This window comes from Bos javanicus, chromosome 26 (genome assembly GCF_032452875.1).
Source record: "Bos javanicus breed banteng chromosome 26, ARS-OSU_banteng_1.0, whole genome shotgun sequence".
Classification (NCBI taxonomy): domain Eukaryota; kingdom Metazoa; phylum Chordata; class Mammalia; order Artiodactyla; family Bovidae; genus Bos; species Bos javanicus.
This window is the reverse complement of record NC_083893.1, coordinates 26,239,679-26,265,193: the sequence shown is the minus strand read 5'-3', so window position 1 is coordinate 26,265,193 and position 25,515 is coordinate 26,239,679. Positions and strand designations below refer to the sequence as shown.

The 25,515-nt window shown below is 38.2% G+C and overlaps 1 long non-coding RNA gene across 1 annotated transcript; it reads right to left on the bottom strand.

Moving 5' to 3' along the window:
• Positions 1-10,228: 10,228 nt before the first annotated feature.
• LOC133239660 (uncharacterized) lies at positions 10,229-11,665 on the bottom strand. Its single transcript, XR_009733921.1, has 3 exons — positions 11,581-11,665; positions 11,452-11,534; positions 10,229-10,422 (listed from the first exon to the last, which is right to left on the bottom strand). It is a non-coding gene; the product is annotated as an uncharacterized LOC133239660 (long non-coding RNA).
• Between the last annotated feature and the right edge of the window lie 13,850 nt (positions 11,666-25,515).

Below are 25,515 nucleotides of genomic sequence, written 5' to 3'. Positions count from 1 at the left end.
CTTTATACTAATGGACATTGGAATTTGTCACCTTGCTGAATTGCTTCCTTGGTGAAGCAGGTATTATGTGTGTAAGGTGAGAGGACATAGGACAGGAATCAGTACAAAGAGCACTGGGCTGGAATCCTGGGTGTTACCACTTCTGCTATTTCCTAACCAAGTGGTTTGGAATAAGTTGCTTTTGAGGAGAAGTGTCAGACTTCATCACCCACAGGTGTGATGGATCGTGATGGGCCACCATACATGGCTCAGGGATGTAGTTCTTCAGGGTCAATGCCTCTATGAAAATGTTGCTTTCTCTAGCTATTGCAATGATCTCTCCCCATTCTGAATTTCTGAAAAAAATAATTGTTCAGAACTCAATTCCAGATCAGCTTCCTCTAAATGGGTACTTGTGGTATAATATTCAGGAAAAAATTGGTTGATATTGAAAAAACTGTGTGTGTGTTGCAAATGTATGTTTTCCTCTTATGCAAGTAAAAGCTGAAAAAACTGCATTTACTTACTGCACAACTTATCAGGGGCTTTCACGTATTAACACAGTACGGATTTCCCAAAGAAGGGTATAATATTAGGTGTTTACTAACCACTGGCATTGAGAGAGGGCAGGAATGGCATCTCTTATGATTTCCTAGAATATCATTCCTTAAAACATTTGGAAATGCCATTTAAGCACCCCCTTTGCCCTCAAATTACCTTTTTTTTGTATTTAGTCATATAACCTGAAAACTTTAGGAAAATAATGAAAGTTACCCAAACCTTTAGTAGTCTTTGATGTGTGAGATTTCTAGGAAAAACAGTCATAGAATTGAAGGACTTAATGGGAATTTAGAGAACCATTTCCTTCATGTTTACTCTGATGGATTGTGGAATGACATACCAAGCCTAGAAATGGTAAGCAACTTAGCCAAACTTATTCAGGTAGCTAGTCACTGAATAAGGATGAGAACCCAGCTCACTACTGGCAGCTCATCCATCCACCACCTCTTAGAACAGCTCACACTGCACTGTCAGGAAAGGAACTGCTGTCTGGGGCAAAGATCCTGTAAAATGAAACTGAGCCAGAAATGCACCGGGTCATCCGCTCTCCTCTTCCATGAAGAAAAGAAAGTTTTACTGCTTTTACTCACAGATATCAACAAGCTAAACTTATGACTGACAAATGAAATTTGATTTGTACTTCAGGAGTATAATGGGCCTGAACAAAACAGTTATTGCTAAGTAGTAAAAGGCGGAAAGTAAGGAGGACCTCTCAGATTCCCAATTCTCAAAAAAAAAAAAAAAGAAATATGCAGTAGGGTCCACAAAGTTTCAGGAAGACAGGCTGAAATGAATTGAGAGTTTGAGAAGTAAAACGAGGGAACCACGAAGTTTCTCAATGAAAACAAGAAATCAGATGGCAGATATTCGCATGGACATATAGTGTAGTGACTGATGACTAAATGAAAAACACCTTTTTAAATACACTACCTTACTAATTCTCATAATACCACAGTGTTATAGATCACGGTGTGACTCCCTGTGACAGCCTCACATGACAGAATGTTAGAAAGGCAAATTTTTGCCCCCCACTCTGGTATTTCTAAATCAGAAACCCAGCAATTGCCTGGTGCACTTGACCCAAGCTCTCCAGGTGATTCCCACACATGCTGAAGTACAGAGTATCAGTGCCTTGTATCCATCCTAAAGACAGGAAATCTGAAGAAGAGGAAAGTTATATAACATACCCCAGAGTTACTCAGCTTGCATGTGGTGCCTAAAACATCTGGACTCAGACCTTTCTTCTAAAACCCATACTCTGAATCAATATAATCTGTAAGCAACACAACCAGTACACTCTCTCATCCTTCTCTGATAGAGTGCAGTTTTGTTTCATGATTCTCACTTTCATGGATATTTGGATCATAAGCAAACAAGGAATTAGGATGGAAACTGAACTATCACAGGAGGAAGGAAAGGGAACAAGGGAAAGAAGATAATAAAGATGTCCTACAAGGCCACAGAAAGAGACAGCAGCAGAATCTGTTCACCTTCATGTAAACAGCTCATCAAGAGGGAGGTGATCAGCAAGGCAATTGGGGTGAAAATCCTGAAAAATGCCCCAGTGTCTCCCTGCCAGGTTCATGAACTGCTTTGGCAGGCAAACAACAGCGCATTATATGTAATTGCTGGTTTGCTCTACCTTGTCTGCCTTTTATTTTCACAAGGAATCCTTGTTATTTAGTGGAATTCGCAGAGGAATCCATTACAGGCTGGCTACGAAGACTGCACAGTATTTATTCCTGTAATAAAAAGTCTAATTTTGCAATAACATGATGATCTTTGGAAAGCGCTGGCTGATGGAATCCAAGTCTGGCAAAATTAGCCTCTTTTGGTGCTGCTTATTATTATGGCACTTGTGAGAAGGGAGCAGAGGAGGAACTTGCGTGCCAATAAAGCACTTTAACAAAACAAAACAAATTCTCATTCACAGAATCCTAAAAATGAGGAGGGGGTCGGGGACGGGGAGGTGGTAGGGTGAGGGGGATGGCCATCAGGCTGAGAGCACAGAAGCAGCAAGGGGGTGGGCTTGTAGTTAACATGGGCTGAGGCTCAGTGCATTCAAAAGCAGCGATGTGTCCTTGGCAGAGGTACTGAGCAGTTTGCCACCTGGTCCTAGGCCTCTCTTCCCGAGCCACAGGCAGGTGCCTGGCGACATTACTACGCCTGTGATCTCTCAGCCTGCTCTGTGACTGAGGCAAAACCAACCCTCATTTAGTGATACATAAGCAAATTAGGTTTTAGGATGGAAAATGTATTATCCCAGAGTTTATCTCCTATAATCACTCAGTTTACAGGTAGCTGACAGGTTATCAAAGACACCACCATCAGGTTAAATCAGGACTCTTGGGTGTCTTTTCCTTTCCTTTCCCCATACCTGCATTGAAGAACATTGTTTTGCACGTCACCATTTACCCATTGTGCAGTGTTAGAGCAGCTACTTAGAGCACATTAAAGTTGTACTATAGACCCAGAATTCCTCATTTCGTCAGTCTAAATTCCCTGGTATTAATTGATTAGGATAGCAGGTGCTTCTTTCTTGATCTGAAAGATATTTTTAAATTAAAATTCTTAGTCTGACAAAAAAACAGCTGTATACCTCTTTCCTAAAATCTGCCACCTCTAGACTGAAGACAACTTATTTTTCTCCTCCTATCCAAGCCTCCAGAGGCATTATCTACAAATGGGCTTGCCTTGTTTCTTAAATAATGGCTTTGGTGCTGGAAGAATTTAATAAGTGTGCTGCAAAACCTTTGTTCTGATTACATGAACAGGAAACGGATCTGTTGTGACTACATCAAAAAAATAACACTCCAATTAACCCCTGAGATTCCAGGAGCTGTGAGAAGCAGCTTCATGTGATAAATTCCCACTGAAACACAAACTCCACTTGCTATCAATATGCGTGGGCATTCTAAATGTGAACCAGAAATGACTAACTACTCCCCGACTAGAAAGAGCAAACATTATAAAACACCTAAACTGCTAATTAAAACATATATCAAAATAAAAAATCAGCTTACCTCTTCTTTACTTTCTCACACATACCTACCATAGCACCCAGTCTTAGAAAGTAACAGTTATTAACATTTCATAGACCCTTATTTGGTGAAAATACATAGAAGAGCCTTATGATTTAGTATGACTAAGTATTAGTCCACCATGTAAAATTCTGAAATTGGTAAACTCAAATTATCTTAGATTTTATCCATCAACATGAAAATTAATGACTGATACTTAATTTATATTTATCAGTTCAGTTCAGTTGCTCAGTCATGTCTGACTCTTTGTGATGCCATGAACCACAGCATGCCAGGCCTCCCTGTCCATCACCAACACCCAGAGTCCACCCAATCCCATGTCCATTCAGTCGGTGATGCCATCCAACCATCTCATCCTCTGTCATCCCCTTCTCCTCCTGCCCTCAATCTTTCCCAGCACCAGGGTATTTTCAAAGAGTCAGCTCTTCACATCAGGTGGCCAAAATATTGGACTTTCAGCTGCACCATCAGTCCTTCCAATGAACACCCAGGACTGATCTCCTTCAGAATGGACTGGTTGGATCTCCTTGCAGTCCAAGGGACTCTCAAGAGTCTTCTCCAACATCACAGTTTAAAAGCATCAATTCTTTGGTGCTCAGCTGTCTTTGTAGTCAACTCTCACATCCATACATGACCACTGGGAAAACCATAGCCTTGACTAGATGGACATTTGTTGACAAAGTAATGTCTCTGCTTTTTAATATGCTGTCTAGGTTGGTCATAACTTTCCTTCCAAGGAGTAAGCATCTTTTAATTTCATGGCTGCAATCACCATCTGCAGTGATTTTGGAGCCCAGAAAAATAAAGTCAGCCACTGTTTCCACTGTTTCCCCATCTATTTGCCATGAAGTGATGGGACCAGATGCCATGATCTTAGTTTTCTGAATGTTGAGTTTTAAGCCAACTTTTTCACTCTCCTCTTTCACTTTCATCAAGGGGCTCCTCATTTCCTCCTCACTTTCTGCCATAAGGGTGGTGTCATCCGCATACCTGAGGTTATTGATATTTCTCCCAGCAATCTTGATTCCAGCTTGTGCTTCCTCCAGCCCAGCATTTCTCATGATGTACTCTGCATATAAGTTAAATAAGCAGGGTGACAATATACAGTCTTGACGTACTCCTTTTCCATGATGAAGAATAAATGCTGAGTTTGTTTGCCTGCTCACTGAGAGAGGTAATACCTAAATTTTGCTTGTCCAAACTTCTGTGCAGGTCAGAGCAATTAGTATCCACCAGTTATAATTAGAAATAATTGTGACTGATTTCATCAGTAAGTATTCATAGCATCTAAGTTGAGATCATGGCATCTGGATCCATCACTTGATAACAAATAGATGGGGACACAATGGAAACAATGACAGACTGTATTTTTCTGGGCTCCAAAATCACTGCAGATGGTGACTGCAGCCATGAAATTAAAAGATGCTTTCTCCTTGGAGGAAAAGTTATGACCAACCTAGACAGAATATTGAAAAACAGAGACATTACTTTGTCAATAATGTAATCTAGTCAAAGCTATGGTTTTTCCAGTAGTCATGTTTGGATGTGAGAGTTGGACTATAAAGAAAGCTGAGAATTGAAGAATTGATGCTTTTGAACTGTGGTTTTGGAGAAGACTCTTGAGAGTCCCTTGGACTGCCAGGAGATCCAACCAGTCCATCCTAAAGGAAATCAGTCCTGAATATTCATTGGAAGAACTGATGCTGAAGCTGAAGCTCCAATACTTTGTCCACCTAATGTGAAGAACTGACTCCTTGGAAAAGACCCTGATACTGGGAAAGATTGAAGGTGGGAGAAGGGGACAGTAGAGGATGAGATTGTTGGATGGCATCACCAACTGAATGGACATGAGTTTGAGTAAGCTCTAGGAGTTGGTGATGGACAGGGAAGCCTGGCGTGCTGCAGTGCATGCAGTTGCAAAGAGTCAGACATGACTGAGCGACTGAATTGAACTGAACTGGGGTTGAGTCAATAGTTCAATTCATTAACACCTCTGATAAAGCACAGCTCAGTTAAAAACAGTTCAGTTAACTTGATTTGTTGATTTGCCTGTTCTTCAGTTCAGTTCAGTCCAGTCACTCAGTCATGTCCAACTTTTTGCCATCCCATGGACTGCAGCACGCCAGGCCTCCTTATCCATCACCAGCTCCCAGAGTTTACTCAACCTCATGTCCATTGAGTTGGTGATGCCATCCAACAGTCTCATCCTCTGTCATCCCCTTCTCCTCCTACCTTCAATCTTTCCTAGCATCAGGGTCTTTTCAAATGAGTCAGTTCTTCACATTAGGTGGCCAAAGTATTGGAGTTTCAGCTGCAACATCAGTCCTTCCAATGAGTATTCAGGACTGATTTCTTTTAGGATGGACTGGTTGGATCTCCTGGCAGTCCAAGGGACTCTCAAGAGTCTTCTCCAACACCACAGTTCAAAAGCATCCATTCTCCGGTGCTCAGATTTCTTTGTAGTGCAACTCTTACATCCATATATGACCACTGGGAAAACCATAGCCTTGACTAGATGGACCTTTGTTGACAAAGTAATGTCTCTGCTTTTTAATATGCTATCTAGGTTGATCATAACTTTGTTTCTAAGGAGTAAGCATCTTTTGATTTCATGGCTACAGTTACCATCTGCAGTGATTTTGGATCCCCCCAAAAATAAAATCTGTCACTGTTTCCCCATCTATATGCCATGAATTGATAGGACCAGATGCCATGATCTTAGTTTTCCTGAATGTTGAGCTTTAATCTGACTTTTTCACTCTGCTCTTCACTTTCATCAAGAAGTTTTTTAGTTCTTCTTTGCTTTCTGCCATAAGAGTGGTGTCACCTATATATACGACATTATTGATATTTCTCCCAGCAACCTTGATTCCAGCTTGTGCTTCATCCAGCCCAGCGTTTCTCATGATGTACTCTGCATATAAGTTAAATAAGCAGGATGACAACATACAGCTTGTTCTTATTCACATACTATTGCTTCCTTCCTCCCCAGCCTTTGCTTTAATTCTTTCCATCACTTTGACCTTCCCTACTGCCTTCCATGGAACACGATTGCCTTCAGTAAGATTTTAGTGATAAAAAGGATATATTGATTTCCTAAATTCTTTTCAGATCCCTTGCATATTGTCAGGTCTGTGGACCCTGTGTAAGTGCTTATAATAGCACAGTCATGAAGAAAGGAAACCCAAATGTTGTGTTTTAGAACAAGTTTTCTGCCATCTCTTGGAAGCATCTATTCTGCATCTGAAGCCATTTAATGGAAAAGACACACAAAGGAACATGATGTATTAGTTACTTGATAACTAATGTCCTTTTAAGGCTTCCAACTCTACCTCACTGCATACACATACTAATACACACGCACTCCCACACACACAGAGTAAAATACCTTAGAATGATAAAAAAAATTGCTAACTTGTTATTCACATTATTGAAATTATACTTGTTTATATTTCCTACAGATTCCAGATATTCTGTAAGAGATCATGATCCAAGAATTTTTTAAAACCTCTATTTAGAGAAGCTATAAACACCACAGAGTAGCTTCGTCATTTCTCTAATTAGGAAGGATTAAAGCAAAAGTGGTCATAAAGATGAATGCAAGTCTTGATGCAAACAACTGATTCAGAAAAGGGGGAATTTTTCAACTACATGAATCTTCCTGGACAAGATTAAGAAATTTGTGATTTCTTTAAGGCTGGAAGAAATTCAGTGGTGAATAAACAAACACTCTGGTAATGCTTTTTGTGACTCTGCTCTAATGTAACCACAACAGAAAGCTATTTAAGAGAGCATAAACTTTTAAAGTCATTGTGCTGTTCTATTTCCCGTGTCCTTGTTCTGCAACAGCAGTGCTCTTTAACTGTTCATCCTGCCACCTACACAGTAACTTATTCATGTGTAAAGGTTAAACCTGCATAATTATGGTAGAAACACATAAACGCTACACAGACTGACGTGTTCAGCACATAATATTGGAGGGAGAAAAGGACGGTTTTCACATATGGAGCAAGAACTAGAGATAGTGACAGAGACAGAGAGAGACTCTGCATTAGATAGAACCGACTCTATACAAAATATAAGTTTATGGTTCTGCATCTGTTAATGGCTAGGTACCAGCTAGACAAATCCATACTTGGGACAGGAAGGAAGTTTGCTTCCCAGCTATTCAAACACCACCCCTCTAAGGACAACTCATGATAACATCTATGATACTTCTAACTCACACAATGTATGCCATTCATAGGAAAGACTGATGCTGATGATTTTGCTTAGAATTTTGTTTTATGAAAGGCATTCATTCAGACTCACAGGAAGCACAAAATAAATGATAGCTGAATGAAATAAAATTTATCTGGTGAATAATTATGTTCAAGGTGTAAAGTTGCATTGGTTTAAACTAAAAACATACATTTGGGGAGAGTTCCTTAAACTTTATTAAATTCTGTAAAAGTGGCATTGCCAATGAATTGGGAATTGGCCCTGAAAGATGTAACTTCCCAGAAAGGGAATATAGATCAGTCAGTAGTTGAAAACCATTTGTAGAGCAGAAATTTCAATTGCTAGGATCACATTCTTACAAATAAATAGGAAATCAGTGTCTTGAATATAACATATGCCTTGTAGCTTAAAGAAGATTCTGATGAGAGGGTAGGTGTTTATATTATTCATCCTTACATAAGATTCTGTTTGCTTTTTAAAAAGTCTTTAATGGCATAACTGCAATGGCACCCCACTCTAGTACTTTTGCCTAGAAAATCCCATAAACGGAGGAGCCTGGTAGGCTGCAGTCCATGAGGTTGCTAAGAGTCGGACACGACTGAGCGATTTCACTTTCACTTTTCACTTTCATGCATTGGAGAAGGAAATGGCAACCCACTCCAGTGTTCTTGCTTGGAGAATTCCAGGGATGGGAAGTCTGGTGGGCTGCCGTTTATGGGGTCACACAGAGTCGGACATGACTGAAGCGACGCAGCAGCAGCAGACAATTTCTATAACTATGATCTTAGCAGCACCAACATATTTCATGAATAGATGACTATTCTCTTTATAGAAACTGGATGATAACTCTCAACACTTTGGTATGACATTCACTGATTTCTTAGAACTGGTTCAAATTGAGAGAGAAAGGAAGGGTAAGAACCTATAACCTGAAGATATGTGTTAGGGTTACAAGAGAATTACAGTTTATTTAATATACTATGCCTATATTATGTCTGATACCAAATAAACTCTCAGTTAAAGCCTAATTTTGCAAGTAAGGAAATTGATGCTCACAAAAGGATCAAGTCTAGGCCTAAACCCCACTTCTGACTCTTTGTTCAAAACATATTTCCATGTTTATTTTTGAACTGGAAAATTGCAATCAGAGTCAGTAGTGTCCATAAGATTTGGAGGCAAAATTGTCAAGATTCTTGGTCAGTAGGCATGTTTGTAAGCCCACTGCTCAGTCAATCTCCTTGTAGAAGTTTTGGGCCACTTCTGTAACTAGAATTATAGGCCTACCTATACACAGAGACATCATGGGCTTAGGAATACCTTTAGAATATTTCCTCATTTATGCAGCATTCACAAAAGCTTGAACGTATGGACTTAAATGAGGAAAAGTTAATGTTGATGAAGATGCTAATAATGAAACATACGTTCCAGCCACCGTGTTAAGCACATAGTCATCACACCACCTCTATTATAACTTCTCATTTACAATGGAAACCAAGATGTAGAAAGGTTAAGTAAGTGCATGTTAGGATACAGCTCTAAATCCAGATATGAGTCATTTATATGGCCTACACCATTAGAAAATATTGCTACTCCAGTGGGGAAACCAGAGAGACAGTCCTTATCCTCAAGTCCAGCTGACTCAATGGAAATATCCTCAGAAATCCTCCTCCTGATGCTCTTTCTCCCAAAGACATGTTCTTATTTATCAATAGTTTTCTTGAAAGCCAGAGAGTGTGATATTGTTCTTATTAAGCGAGGAAACAGGAAGAAAAAAAAGAACATGATTAGGATCATTGATGAGGTATCTATTGAATTACCCAAATTCCCATCATTTTCTAATTTAGGTATCTTCTCACAAATAATTATATATGCCTCATTTAATATATGCAGTATGCATATATGAGTTTCTCTGGTGGCTCAGATGGTAAAGAATCTGCCTGCAGTGTGGGAAACCTGGATTCGATCCCTGGGTTGAGAAGATGCCCTGGAGAAAGAAATGCAACCCACTCCAGTATTCTGGCCTGGAGAAGTTCATGTACTATACAGTCCATGGGGTCACAAAGAGTTGGACACAATTGAGTGACTTTCAGTTACCAGTATTCTTGTCTGGAGAATTTTACAGACAGAGGAGCCAGTAGGGCTACAGTCCATGGGGTTGCAGAGTCAGACATGACTCAGCAACTAACACTTAGGCATATATAAACATTCTTTACTGTTTAACATTTATCTGAGCTCTTAATTCTTCTATTCTCAAAATGATCACCAAATTACTGTGCACCTTTATTAAGCACTCTTACTAGCAACATGTGGCTGCAGAGAAAATAAATACAAGTTTAGGCAAAATGCTAGTATGAAACCATGAGAATAGAAATGAAATGCTTAATTTTTTCAAGAAGGTTTAGGTATTAAATTAAAACTCCCTGGATTTTGCAACTGATCTAGTTATATTGAAAATACAATAAATTCCTGAAGACAGAGAATTCTTCATCTCATTTCAGACAAATCTTCCCAGATTTTATTTTGTCAGTCACATTGTATCTCAAATTATTTCTGTTGAACTATTGTTTAAGTGTGAGGACATTCATTGATGTACTGCCTATCTCTTCTGAAGGACTGGAGTCTGGTGGAAGGAAAGAACACTGGGTCACCATTCTTGATCAATAACATATGTATGGATTTTCAGCAGAACTAAATTCTCTCACCAAAAAGCTAACATTCAATGGAACTAAAGAAAAGGCTCTTCTTTTTTAATATTATCTTTTTATAAATATTAACTCTGAATGAAGATACTTGCTTTTGATATTATTTAACATTGTACTTAGCACTGTCGCAGAAGTAATGCATAGTAATACACTCAAATAATGCAGGATATTGGAAATAACTAAAATTTAAAAAATAATATTGACATCCTACCTATTTGACACTTACTTTGTGCATTCACTCTTCTAAGCTTTACATGAATTACTTCATTTAATCTCCACAACTACTCTTGAAGATAGTACATTTAGAATCCCCATTTTATAGATTATCAAACCAAGGGATAGCAAGACTTAAGTGATCCATCCAGGATCCAGGATTATGTAACTATTAAACTGAAATTAAGTTATGACTTCATGTTTGTACACTTCCAAAATGAATGCTATTAGCCAGTATCTTATTTTGTTATAATTACTCCATGGAAGAGAATATAACTTTATGTCAAAGAGATTCATCAAATTTCCCTGGAAGAAAGAAATACAGACCAATTTAGTCTCTAAAATAATTTTTTAAAAAGTTAATTTCAGTGGAACAAATCAAACACAAGAAATTCCAATCTCAACACAGTATTTTGAAGTTATATGCAAAAACAGAGGCCCTGCATGTAATAGCCAATTTCGTCTTAAATATTCTGTCACCACTGCCTGACTCTAACTTTGTCTTAGATTCATAGTTAACACATAGCGAAACATATAATGAGTGGATCGGAGAAACTAGGATTTCTTCTCCCCTTGAAGTATATCATCCCTTGGACAGTGCTACCATTAATTTTATTCCTGTCTTCTTTTGCTGAATTTCAAGATTGTTTGATTTTGTAACCTGCTTACAGAGTAACTGGAGATGGAAATTGAGGTAAACATTATGTTTTCAACTTTTTTCCCCCTTCACTTACTTCCTTCTCAGACAAAATACTATCTCCAATTCTTTCTAGATCTCCAGGAGTACCTAAAAGCAAGAAGTGAGAAATGAATGGGGCTGAGAGAAACAGAGATGAAGTACAAGCAGAGATAAAGTATAGTACCTTTTCTTTCATCATAGCCACTGCCTGTGTAAGGCAAAAATAATGAACTTGACAGATCCTGCTTGCGCCACTACTTCTAGGAGAGGTTGCTTAGCAACCACAGAACATTGGTGAGAGGGAGATGTTAGAGCAGGTGAAGAAAGAAGTAACTATCATTAACTCTGCAGATGTTAAATATGGACTGAGTCATCCCCTATCTTCCTCCCTTTTGTGCTACCCATCAGTCATTTCTGACTCAGGACTCGAGGTTCACTAGTCTTTCCTCTACCCTTCAAGGCAACAATCTGACCCAACTGAAAAAAAGGAGTCTATCCCAGAGTTAAGGGAGTGTTACGATTACAAATAATAATGACCTGTTTGGACATTATGTCTCTAATCTTTCTCAGATTTTTCAGGGGAGGAAAAGAAAAGAACTAACTGAAAACAAAATATTTTCAACAGTTCCATTGGCTGATTTTCACTTTGCAGTCAGATTTTGGACCTATTTTTGTGCTTATTGAGATTAGCTTGACCTCATTAGAAGTTGACACTATGAGTTTTTCAATTCATGAGATAATAACACTGGGACAGCTCTATGAGATTCTGAATTCCCTGGATGATCTGATGCCACAGAATGGTTATTATGGTTTTACATATTTAATGGTATACATGCATGCATGATTTGCATTAACCTTTATTTGACTGCTATCTCTTGGTTATTTTTAAAAGTTCTACTTTCTGGTTTTGGAAATAGATATTCAAAATTTTAAAATAATTCAAAGGTCATAAAGTCTGAAATATCAAATGTACTTCATTAAAAAAAAAACAGTAGCCAATAGTGCAGAGATTTTATTGTGTGTTTACTATGTGCCAGGCTCACAGTTAATGGTGTTCATAAAGTATTCCATTTAAGTCTCACAGGAACCCTATAAAATAAGCACTATTACTATTAGCCATTTTAAGGAAAAGGAGACAAAGTTTACAAGCTTCCTCAAGAGGATAGAATTTTTACTGGTGGAAGCAAGGATTAAGCCTAAACTTCTTTATCCCAAGAAGCCAAGCAGGGGACCCCAATGCCATTATATCTTTCTAAATGCAGAATGTTCCACAACTACTTCAAAGATTATAACAAAAAAAAAAAAAAAAAAGAAGGAAGGAAGGAGAAGAGGAAAGAATGGAGGAAGGAAAAATATTATTACTTGGTATTAGGGGCTTGAAAATGAAGAAAACAAATATGCTCTCACCTTCTAGTAAAGACCACAGAAAAGCAACAGCTCACTCCCATGTGATGAAATTCAGGACACATAAATGTTAAAACATAAAGCATACGATATTTGTGCTATGGTGAAAGCACTCACTGTTTCAGTCAGATCTGAATTCAAATCCAGTCTCCATCTCAAGCTCTACAGCTCAGCTATTTGTTTTAACCTCTGTATATTTCAGTCATAATCTATGCAACAAAAATTACAATCCTAGGCTTATATGAGAAACTGAGACTATAGAGTAACATCATGTTACTCACTTTCTACGCATCAAGGTGTTCAACTAATATTGGTTAATATAATTTTTTTTAGAAAAGTGAAATAATTGTGGATGATTAAAGACTGATGAAGATACAAACAATAAATAAACTCTGCAGATAATAATATGAGAAATCCCCAAAACCTATCCATGACTGATTTTCATGGGTCCTTAATCACTTACAGCTATTTCATTTTCCTAAAAATTATACATCTATTTTTCAAATAAAAAAGAAATCTATGAATAAATACAGTAGCCAATATTTCTTAATGACAGTTTCCATATGCAACATGTTGTGTTAGACTCTATGTTCAATTCAAGTGCAAAAAAAAAACAGTGCCTTTAATCAGAAATTATAAAAGGAGAGAAGGCACACACACAAGTGAATATGACAAGGCAAATAAACAGAATTGCTTAACAGAACTTGGAGGAGAAGGGTTCACTTCCGGCTGATGAAAATTTCCTGAAGGAAATAAAATATAAACAAGGCTTCATCAGTGGGATTTGTAAGTTATTTTTAGTAGCGGCGGTGGCTTTTTTTTTTTTTTCTTCCATAAATCAACCACTTATTCCTTTCCTGCTGCAACAGAATTTCATGACTGTATTTTCACTTGGGAACTTCCTCTCCCCGGTGTCAGCCCTTGTAGTCTGGTGGTGCTGGCCCCATCTGGTGATCTGTGAGGACCTGGGAAAATCTAGGCCAGTCAACAGAGACCATGTTCCTGGCCACAGTGCTGGGTGAAGACTAGACAAAATCTACAGCAGTTAGGCCAAAGAGGTCAGTTCTGGCTTTGATCCAACACGTTAGCCATCCCCCTTTTCTGTAAGACTAGTACTTTCCATTGCTTAGCTGTGTTTCTGCATCTAGGCTCTATTGTCACATTACTATCATTAACGACAACCTCCAAGCACTGAGCCCAGCCATGCTTGAAGCAAATCCTATGTGCTGGACTTTTCTGTGTATTCTAATTATGTAAGTCTATTTTTCTTTGTAAGTTTTTGTTGATTTTGTTTTCCTTTTTGTGGGAAGTAACAGAATCCCATCTATATTCCTCACTTATACAGCTTTAAGAACAAGTAAAATGTCAGCACATGGAGAGAGTTAGAGAGAAAGACATAGAAAGAGTGGGAAAACCCTAGGTATGTTCAGGGCAAGCTCAGTGTCAGGCAACTATCCTGCTGCTCTCCTGTTAGCAGCTGGAATGTTGACCTCCCTTTAGAATAAAAGCTTTGCATTGGCTTCCTCACCCCCAAGTGACTCCTGCTGTCTGAATCACTCATACCCACTGAGCCATGTCCCTTTCCGCTGAGCAAGACTGTGTCCATGGGCGTCACTGAGCTAATGGCTTCCCTTGCTTTGTAGTTTACTGTCAGGACTTCTCCTACCATCTCTGGGACTCTGACACCAGGCTTTTCAAGTGGTTTCTAGCCTTTCTTCTACAGCCATCTACGCTCCAATGAAGAAGAGAATTCATTAGTGTCATTGAATAACGAGGCACCTATAGTACGATCAGAAGCCCAGAAATGTTAAATTGGATGTGATGAATCCTTTGTATTCACACCTACTATCTACCTACTAAACCTGAAAATGATGCTGGAGAAACCTGCTTGGCAGTGTTAATACCCGATCAAACACCTCTCATAGAGAGGAAGGAAATGACAAAATCAATTCTACGAGGAAGATATCAGATTTGCCTCCACTATAAATACATGAAACTGAAGCAAGTGTATTTTCAGGGATTTGCCCATGGTCATACAGCTAATACATGGCAGAACCAGTAAACTGGCCCTAGATTCTATAATTTTCACTGGAAGACTATACTCTCTCTTATACGACTACATTGTTTGGAATGGATAATGCTATTAATATAAGACAGTAGTAGCTCCATCAACAGGACTTAATCAAGTGTCATCTTTATTGTTCTCTGTGTCATCTTCTATTAGCCTAACAAAGATAATATGCTTCAAGCAATATCTAGGCCTTCTGTAACCTCACAGTACTACATACATAAGATATATATAGTATTTGTTGGTTGACTGTTTAAAATTCAGCTGTGATAGAAGAACTAATTCTAAACAGCTTCTTAGTTAAAATACAGCTTTATTGACTCATGGTTGAGAACAGAATCTTTAAAAATCAAAACTCATAATAAGCACCTAATTTTGATAGACGAAGGAGAATGTATGAAAACAGAAAGTAAGAGAGTACCTATGTTAAACTTGGTTTCCTTTATAGTCTTGCTCTTGGAGTTTCTGTATTCTTTTCCGTGTGTGTGTGTGTGTGTGTGTGTGTGTGTGTGTGTGTGTTTGCTCTTTTGAATAAACACAAAACGGGAAACTTTCCATTTGCGCATTAGCATCTTCTCATAATTCTGGGAGCTGGAGGCTGCCTTCACCCCTGAATTTTATTCACCAACCATATTTACCTGTGACAAGACCATGCCAGACATTAACAGCACACATATTTTTCAAAATCTACTTTGAGAAAGAGTAATTTTTTTCATAGAAAATGTTTTTAATAACAAATGTCCAATAAACATTATGGTTCTTCCTTGCTGAAATAATCTAAAATGGTGACAGAAATGGAATTGGTTGTTTACAATGACAGCATTCATTCCGTGTTCATTGGCTTCTCCTATGCAGCACAAGGTTATTTTGTTTAAAAGCATTCACAGTGGCATTTAGTAGACAATTTAGAGGTCTATCACAGCTAAATTTAGCCTTGTCTCCAATTTCAGTAGAATGGATAAAAATGTTTCTTTTGGGGACCTACTTAGAGCGTTCTGCTAGATTAACTTGCCTTCCTTCTTCTGAGAGCAAATTTATATTCTGTTTAGGAGGTCATGAGTCAGAGATCTGGAGATCTAAACTAATCCTGATGTGAAAATTTCAGCTATGACCCCAGAAATCTTCCTCAAAATGTCTTGCCTTGATAGTCAGAAAAGATATCCAGGATAAGAACTGAATTCATCAGCAACAATTTCTGCAGCTGCTTTTAGCTTTTTTCTGATTTGCAGAAGTAATGTTTTGCTTTATTCCTTGTTAGCTTTCTTTTCTCTATTTTTTTTTACTTACAACCTTAGTCCTTGGCACTTTGCTTCCTTTCTTTCTACTATAATTTCCCTCACTGTCTTCCATCTTAAATAGAATGAATTTTCTAAATACTAATTTGTCAGTATCCACTGACTTAAATAAAGCTAGGAAATGGATACATAAAACTGCTATCTTCATATACAGGGTTATTGTTACCATCTTTCTAAATTCAATATGTATGCGTTAGTATACTGTATTGGTGTTTTTCTTTCTGGCTTACTTCACTCTGTATAATAGGCTCCAGTTTCATCCACCTCATTAGATACTAACGCATATATATGGAATTTAGAAAGATGGTAACAATAACCCTGTATATGAGACAGCAAAAGAGACACTGATGTATAGAACAGTCTTTTGAACTCTGTGGGAGAGGGAGAGGGTGGGATGATTTGGGAGAATGGCATTGAAACATGTATAATGTCATATATGAAACGAGTCGCCAGTCCAGGTTCGATGCACGATACTGGATGCTTGGGGCTGGTGCACTGGGACAACCCAGAGGGATGGTACAGGGAGGGTGGAGGGAGGGGGTTCAGGATGGGGAACACGTGTATATCTGTGGCAGATTCATGTTGATATATGGCAAAACCAATACAATATTGTAAAGTTAAAAAATAAAAAAAATAATTTAAAAAAAGGGAAAAAAACTGCTATCCTCAAAGACTAAGTATCATTAGAAATTTTAGCTTAAAAAATAAGCAAGACTGAATGCTAAATAGTATAGAAACATTGTTTTATGTGTGTGTGGGTGTGTATACACGCATGCGTGTATGCTCAGTCGCTTCAGTTATGTCTGATCCATTGCAACCCCATGGACTATAGCCCACCAGGCTCCTCTGTCCATGGAATTCCCAAGGCAGGAATACTGGAGTGTGTTGCCATGCCCTCCTCCAGGTACCTTCCTGACCCAGGGACTGAACCTGCGTCTCCTGTTTCTCCTGCATTACAGGCAGATTCTTCACCACAGAGCCACTGAGGAAGCCCTATATACATACATATACATACACATATACATAGCTGTGTGTACATATGTAACTTACTATATGTAGAAAATTATACTAAAGTACTAAGCAAATTATACTAAAATACTAATTATACAAAATACTAAGTTATATTAAAAGCACATGACCGTATTTTTGTGTTCTTGTTCTCAGCTGGATCAGGTATGAACTCCATGTACCCGTGGAGAAGGAAATGGCAACCCACTCCAGTATTCTTGCCTAGAGAATCCCGTGGACAGAGGAGCCTGGTGGGCTGCTGTACATAGGGTCGCACAGAGTCGGACACGATTGAAGCAACTTAGCATGCATGCATGCATGCATTGGAGAAGGAAATGGCAATCCATTCCAATATTCTTGCCTGGAGAATCCCAGGGACAGAGGAGCCTGGTGGGCTGCCATCTATGGGGTTACACAGAGTTGGATACAATTGAAGCGACTTAGCAGCAGCAGCAGCCATTTACCTGACACCATATTGAAATGGTAATCTTCATGCCCTGACTTGTATTTTCTACCTCCTATATATTCCGTAGTCACCTAAAATCTAGTTTCTTCCTTCATCATTCCCCCAACACTATTCTCTCAAAGGTTAGAAATAACCTTTGAATTGTCAGATGCAATGATTTTTTTGACAGTCTTTATTTGGTCTCAAGTCTATATAACTTGACTGTTTTGAGTACCTTCTGCTTGAAACTCTGTACTTTGACTTTTATGGAATCACTCTTTAGTTCTTTGGCTACTTGTCGTATGGTCCATTCAGTCCTTTACTGCAACCTCTTTCTTAAGAGTAGGTGTCAAAGGAAAGTCCTGTTCTTCCACCCTCTTCTCTCCTCACACAATGTTAGCTATTTATACATGTGAAATTTCTGCCTACTGAGTAAATATAAACCTGATAAATATAAACCACAAGGCTGGCTAGACCTCTTCCTGAACTACAGGTGAAGCTTTAAACTTACTACTAGGCATTGACACCTGGCGAGCATATAGGTACTCAACAAGCTCCCATAGCAACTTATCGTTTTCTCAAGATATGATATCCCACTTGTAACTTTTATACTCTTAAAAGTTAACACACACACACACAAAAAAAAGTTAACACACATTAAGTGTTCTCAGAGGTTTATGTAAAATGTCATTTAATCCTTGCAACTACCTTTCAAGCTACGTAATATCATTACAGTTATTTTAAATTAGACACAGAAAGGCTAAATAATTTTCTAAAGTCATCAACTATATGTTAGCAAACCCTGACTTTGAACTCAATCTGGCTGAATGTATGTTCTTAAAATCTACATTATGAAGGTTAATAGGAGAGTAAAAAAGCTGGCTTAAAACTCAGCATTCAAAAAAAGAAGATCACAGCATCCAGTGCCATGACTTCATGGCAAATAGATGGGGAAACAATGGAAAAAGTGAGAGACTGTATTTTCTTGGGCTTCAAAATCACTGCAGCCATGAAATTAAAAGATGCCTGCTCATTGGAGGAAAAGCTATGACAAACCTAGACAGTGTATTAAAAAGCAGAGAAATTAGTTTGCTGACAAAGTAATGCCAACAAAGGTCCATATAGTCAAAGCTATGGTTTTTCCAGGAGTCATGTACGGATGTGAGAGTTGGACCATAAAGAACGGTAACGTGAAAGAATTGATGCTTCTGAACTGTGGTGCTGGAGAAGACTCTTGAGAGCCCCTTGGACTGCAAGGAGATCCAAACAGTCGATCCTAAAGGAAATCAATCCTGAATATTCAAGGGAAGGACTGATGCTGAAACTGAAGCTCCAATATTTTGGCCACCTGATGCAAAGAGCCGACTTATTAGAAAAGACCCTGATGTTGGGAAAGATTGAAGGCAGGAGGAGAAGGAAATGACAGAGGATGAGATGGTTGGATGGCATCACTGACTCAATGGACTTGACTTTAAGCAAGGTCCGGGAGATGGTGAAGGACAGGGAAGCCTGCTGTCCATGGGGTTGCAAAATGTCAAACGTGACTGAGCAACTAAACAGAATTCTATAGAAAGGTGGATATGGCAGAAAGATGGGGAAAGAAAGAGCCCTTAAGTAAAAAGTTTCAGAATTATACCATTTATTGGAATATTTGTCTTTATGCAGCCAGATTGAAAATTCATTAACAACCTGTGTTGATATATACACCATAGGTGATTTAGTATTGGGTGATATGTGTCAAAAACTTCACTTTGTTTTTGTTGTTGTACTATTCCCCTGAAAGGGAGGCCAATTTGTAAATATATGTTAGGTTTCCTCATTGTTTTTAATGTTGTTCATATCTAGTCATAGAACATTAGAGCTAAAAAGTATCTTAGGAATCATCTAGAAAAATCTAGTTTATAAAGAGGCCTAGAGTGTTCAAGTAGTGATCTGCAGTCACAGACCAAGTTAGTGACTGAACCAAGACAAGAATCTAGATCTTAAAACATCTAGCCCCTTGTTTATTGTGAAAGTGAAAGTCGCTCAGTGGTGTCCGACTTTTTGTGACCCCATGGACTGTGCAGTCCATGGAATTCTCCAGGCCAGAATACTGGAGTGGGTAGCTGTTCCCTCCTCCAAAGGATCTTCCCAATCCAGGAATTGAACCAAGGTCTCCTGCACTGTAGGCGGTTTCTTTACCAGCTGAGCTACCAGGGAAGCCCCCTTGATATTTTTCTGATTTCTTTGAGTTTATTGTAGTACATCTTATATATATATATATAAGTGTGTGTATATATATATATATATATATATATATGTGTGTGTGTGTGTGTGTATATATATATACACACACATACACACATATGCACACATATATATACATACATATGGGCTTCCATGGTGGCTCAACAGCAATTGCTACGCCTTGGGGAGAGTATCATGCTAACAGTGTTGAATCCAGTGGAAGAATGGGTCTAAGAACCTATCTTCTTCCTCTAGGAGTTTACCAAGCCTAAAGTATGCTCTGGACACCGTACTGTGGTTGGAAACAAGAGATTTTATATTACAGAGTTGATATAAATGTAAATATACCAATTGAGCCAAAGACTTGGAAATAGGATATTCTGGTTAAGAGAATTTTCAAGTTAAACAATAAATAAGTTAAACATTCTGGTTTTAACACTTTCAAAAATAGTCTTCCAGAGTTAAAGCTGGTTTTTTTTTTTTGAATAAGAACACTTCAATAAATGTGAATGAATAGCTGTTTCATGTTTAATACCTTGTAAGGCATTAACGTAACCTTTCTGAGACTCAATTATTTTAGTTCACGGGCTAAGGATAGAAAGAAAAGGGGCAACAGAGGATGAGATGGTAGCATGGCATCACCGACTCAATGGACTTGCTGCTGCTAAGTCGCTTCAGCTGTGCCCGACTCTGTGCGACCCCATAGCTGAGTTTGAGTAAACTCCAGGAGATAGTGAAGGACAGGGAAGCCTGGCATGCTGCCGTCCATGGGGTTGCAAAGCGTCTGACACGACTAAGTGACTGAACAACCGCAACAAAGGCAGAAAAAATATATGGGACTCTTGAGTTGAATGTGATTATGTGAATTAAGTCTAGGATATACCCTCAGTTTTTAACATCTCCTTATCAAGTCTTCCTTTATTGACTTTTGCTTATTTTTTCATAAGCAAAATGTATAGGCATCAGAGAGGGTAAATGAGAAGTCATACTTATCATATATTACTTCTTTGAGATTTCATTCTGCTAAGCTAATAATAAATGGAAATACTTAGAACTCAACCTGTTCTCTGAGCAGGAATTCAAAGACAAATTAGAAAAGTTAGTAGAAATAGTTTGAAAGAAAGGATGGGGTTTTTTTGGCTTAAACTAAAAATATGCAACATATTAAAAAAAAAAAAAAGATAACTCATCCCAACAGAAAGGAAAGTGGTCAGAAAATAATTAGAGAAAAATCATAATGACAAGAGAAAAGTTGGCTGTGCCTCTCCCAGCTCCACGAGAGGAGAGGGAATTTAGGTCAGTGCAGTGTGAGTATTATATTGCTATTTAAAAAGCTATCCCTGCTGTGGAGATGGACATATCAGGCTGTTTTTGTCTCACCCCATTAAGCTTAAAATCATCGAACTGATTCTCCTTTTTCTAATTCCATACTAATCAAGCAAACTTCTCTCTGATTATAATTTGGTTTCCCACACTGGCCTGCCTACAGTGAGAGCATGTGCTGTCCATGCTGATGCAAGTATTCCAGTGCATAGGTGACTATAGTTCTCATTGCAAATTAATATGTTAGCATTCTTATCTAACAATTGTGTCGTGAGAGATGGAGCTCCTTTCGTGATGATGTAACCTGGTTTATAAGCGCAGAAGATGAAGGCCACAGATATTTTACCCCCACAGGATGTCTTCTTCAGGCTTCCCAGGGCATAGTCATCCAACCCCCCTCCCTAAATTCCAACAACCCTCTTTGTTAAAGCTTACCATTCAAAATATCTTTTTGCTGTTGGTCTTGACTATTAGCCTAAAAACTGCCACAGATAAGTTGAATCCTCAAAAACTTCTACTGCAAAATTTCAAAAGACCTCTATCCCTCATTATTACTTATCTCAATAATACTTCACTGATGAGATGGAGCAAATAAGGAAGTGATGTGTTTTTCCTTTCTGGACACCATTTCTGACATGATTCAGCAACCTCACTCAAAGCTTCAGTTCCAAAGTTCCTAAAATAAGGGAAATTCATGTAAGGAAGGAGCATAAGAGAGACCATATGGTAGGTCAGGTGAATGTTTGAGATCAGAGACTCTGGAACATCACTGCCTGTATTTTAATTCTGGCTTCACTAAATGTGATCTTTACCAAGATGCATGAGCTTTTCTATGCTTTAGTTGCTACATCTATAAAATGGGGGCATAAATAGCAACTATCTCATAGGATTATGAGAATTAAATCAAGTTTATAGAAAATAATCACATGTGCCATGCTGTGCTTAATCGCCCAGTCATGTCCAACTCTTTGTGACCCCATGGTCTGTAGCCCACCAGGCCTCTCTGTCCATGGGGATTCTCCAGGCAAGAATACTGGAGTGGGTTGCCATGCCCTCCTCCAGGGGATCTTCCCAACCCAGGGATCAAATACAGGTTTCCCATATTGCAGGCAGATTCTTTACTGTCTGAGTTACCAGAAAGCCCAAATAACCACATACCACATAATTTTCACACATTTTCAAAAAACGTACTGTACTCACCAAATGTATTAAACTAGTGGCCTAGAAATCCATATACAAGAACTTGACCTACACATGTTACAGACCTTGGATGTAAGTCTGAAACACTCTATTCTAGGCAGATACTGTAATGCAACAGTAACTTTGAGCTCTGTTAAATCCACATGAGAAGCCTATTTGATCATGCTCTGGGATTTCAGCTGGATCTAGGGCAGTGTGTGTAGACATAAGATTTATGGAATCAGTATGTTGGAATATATTCCCAGATCTCAAAAGGGGCACTTTCTAACTATCTTGATCCACAGACCTCACAACTAACAAGCAAAAAAACTGGAGCAGGTTGCCAATTCTTCCAGACCCACAGATTAAACCCACGTCTCCTGCATTGGCAGGTAGATTTTTTATCACTAGAGCCACTTAGGAAGCCCCATTTTATCTTATTCTATAGAATTTTATTGCCACTTTAAAAAATAGTCTATATTAGAAGGGGTGTATTTAAACAATAATAATTCTCTTAGCATTTTTTTGGACTTGTATGCATAATTGCCAACAACCATTATTCCATAGGTCTACAAATGAAATAAATAGCCTACTTGGACATTTTCAGGTGATAGAGGGTAAAGTAACTAAAAATACAAATGCTCTGTCTTTCCACATTACTACGTGTTACAAGCAGTCTGTCAGCAAAGTTCCTCTAGGTCTAGTCTTAGGTATTAAGACTTGAAGGATGTCAGTTTTACTGGATGCTTGCCATATTCAATGTGATAGAAAGTATTTTAAAATTTGTAATGATGATTCTTGTTATAATGTGCTATTCTGTCTCAACTGAGCGAAACAATTACCCTTTAGTCTCATGTAAATAATTATCTTTTCATATTAACATAATTCAGACTTGTGCACCCACCTTTACAAATTGCAATATTACTTTTGTGCACTAAAGGTGAACGTCTTCAGGATTTCTTAATCTATAGGCAGGTTTGGAAGCCCTGTTTCAAAAATATGGTCAGAAAATGCCAAAAATATTTTAATAGAGGTATTTATTCTTACTACTCATGTTACAAAAAAGCAATATGCTTGCGTGCTAATGTGTCTAGATTTTACACTTGCTGGACCTAAGTCATTTTGTAAAATTCACAGGAAATAAATATTTTTAGAAGCATAGTAGTTTGGGAATAAGAAGAAGATGATTTTGATATATGGCAAAACCAATACAATATTGTAAAGTTAAATAAAATAAAATTAAAAAAAAAAGAAGATGATGAGCCAGAAGATGTTTAGCTCGTCATTCTAAGCATCTGTGACTCTAACGTCTTCTAAATTCCTACCTAGCTCTTCTTAATTCTAGGTCCACCAGGATGTCTTTCTTGCATAAATGGAAATGATCTTACAGATAAAATCTATCAACAGTTCAATACTATTTGAGAAACAGTTACTGTTTTTTTTTTTTGTAAATCAGTGGCCTCTGTAAACAGCACCAGAAGGTATCTGTAATCCCCAAATTTCTCTTTAAAGAACAGCTGGACATTTACCATTAAGATGGGTTTGCTTGTTTAAGCACTGCTGTTCCCCCATGAAAAGTACATATCACACAAAAAGGACCAAACACTACTGCTAACAGCTTGGTGAGTGTGTTGGTCTACTCAACTAACATTGTCTATTATACGCCAAGTACTGAACTGGTGGGAAGATGATATTCTTAGTTGGTGTGGACATGCCTTCCCCTGAAATATCTAGCTCATTTTACTACTGCCAGAGCAGGATCCAGGTACAAACCTTATATGTAGAAACTCACTCCGGTATAGAGACAGAGCAGGCCTCATTTAAACCCAATTTATCAACCATTTTAACAACTGGCATTTCCCTGGAATTACCTCCTCATCCCTCTTGGTTCATTTATAAATAATTTGAGTGCTGCTTTAGTTTTATGTTTGGAGAGTAAACTGAAATCTATTTACCAAAATGATTAATATCCACTCCTCAGTGATATATATATATAATTTATTTCTTGCAAATAATTTATTTGCTTGAAAAATCAGGTATATTAAAAATGGTAAGAAGTTTGGCTTTTTGATATCCATGTTCAGTGAATCTCTGAAGTAGAAGGGCCCTCAAAGACTTGCAAGTTCACCCTCTCTTTCTAGGAGTGGCCTGACGGACAGGAAGCTGAAAACCCAGGAACTTCTTCTATATCCCCCGACAGAATTTTCTCTGAAAACGTAAAAATATTTTCTCCTAGGATTGTCCAATTCCTAATTTTAGAGAGGAAAACTATTTTAAAACATAGATGTCAACAACATAGAATGGACTTTGTCCCTGAGTCTAGTTCATTAGGAAAAAGTCAAAGTTAGATAGATAGGAAAGTTAGATAGGAAGATAGATAAATTCAGAATGTTAAAAATTACTAGCTTATATAATTATTTGTTTTGTATGTCTGTTTCACTCTGGGGACTAGACTGAGAATGCTGCTTACTTTCTCCATGGATGTGGAAACCAATAACTAAAATTCTTATATTCCTTGAGGGTTTTTTCCCCTACCTTAATGTCACAAGCTATTTAGCTTTCATACTAAAAAGAAAACAGTGTTCTTGGGATCTGGGTCCTATCTATACCACCAACAGAGTACCGTGTGATCGTCAGCATGACCCTCCCCCTCACTGCCTCAGTTTCCTCTTTAGTATAAAGAAATACAACAGTTTTTAACAGATGGGGAAACAATGGAAATAGTGACAGACTTTATTTTCTTGAGCTCCAAAATCACGACAGATGGTGACTGCAGCCATGAAATTAAAAGACGCTTACTCCTTGGAAGAAAAGCTATGACCAACCTAGACAGCATATTAAAAAGCAGAGACATTACTTTGCCAACAAAGGTCCATCTAGTGAAGGCTATGGTTTTTCCAGTAGTCAAGTACGGATGTGAGATTTGGACGATAAAGCTGAGTGCTGAAGAACTGATGCTTTTGAACTGTGGTGTTGGAAAAGAATCTTGAGAGTCCTTTGGACTGCAAGGAGATCAAAAAAGACAATCCTAAAGGAAAGCAGTCCAGAATATTCATTGGAAGGATTGATGCTGAAGCTGAAACTCCAATAATTTGGCCACCTGATGCGAAAAAATGACTCATTTGAAAAGACCCCGATGCTGGGGAAGATTTAAGGCAGGAGGAGAAGGGA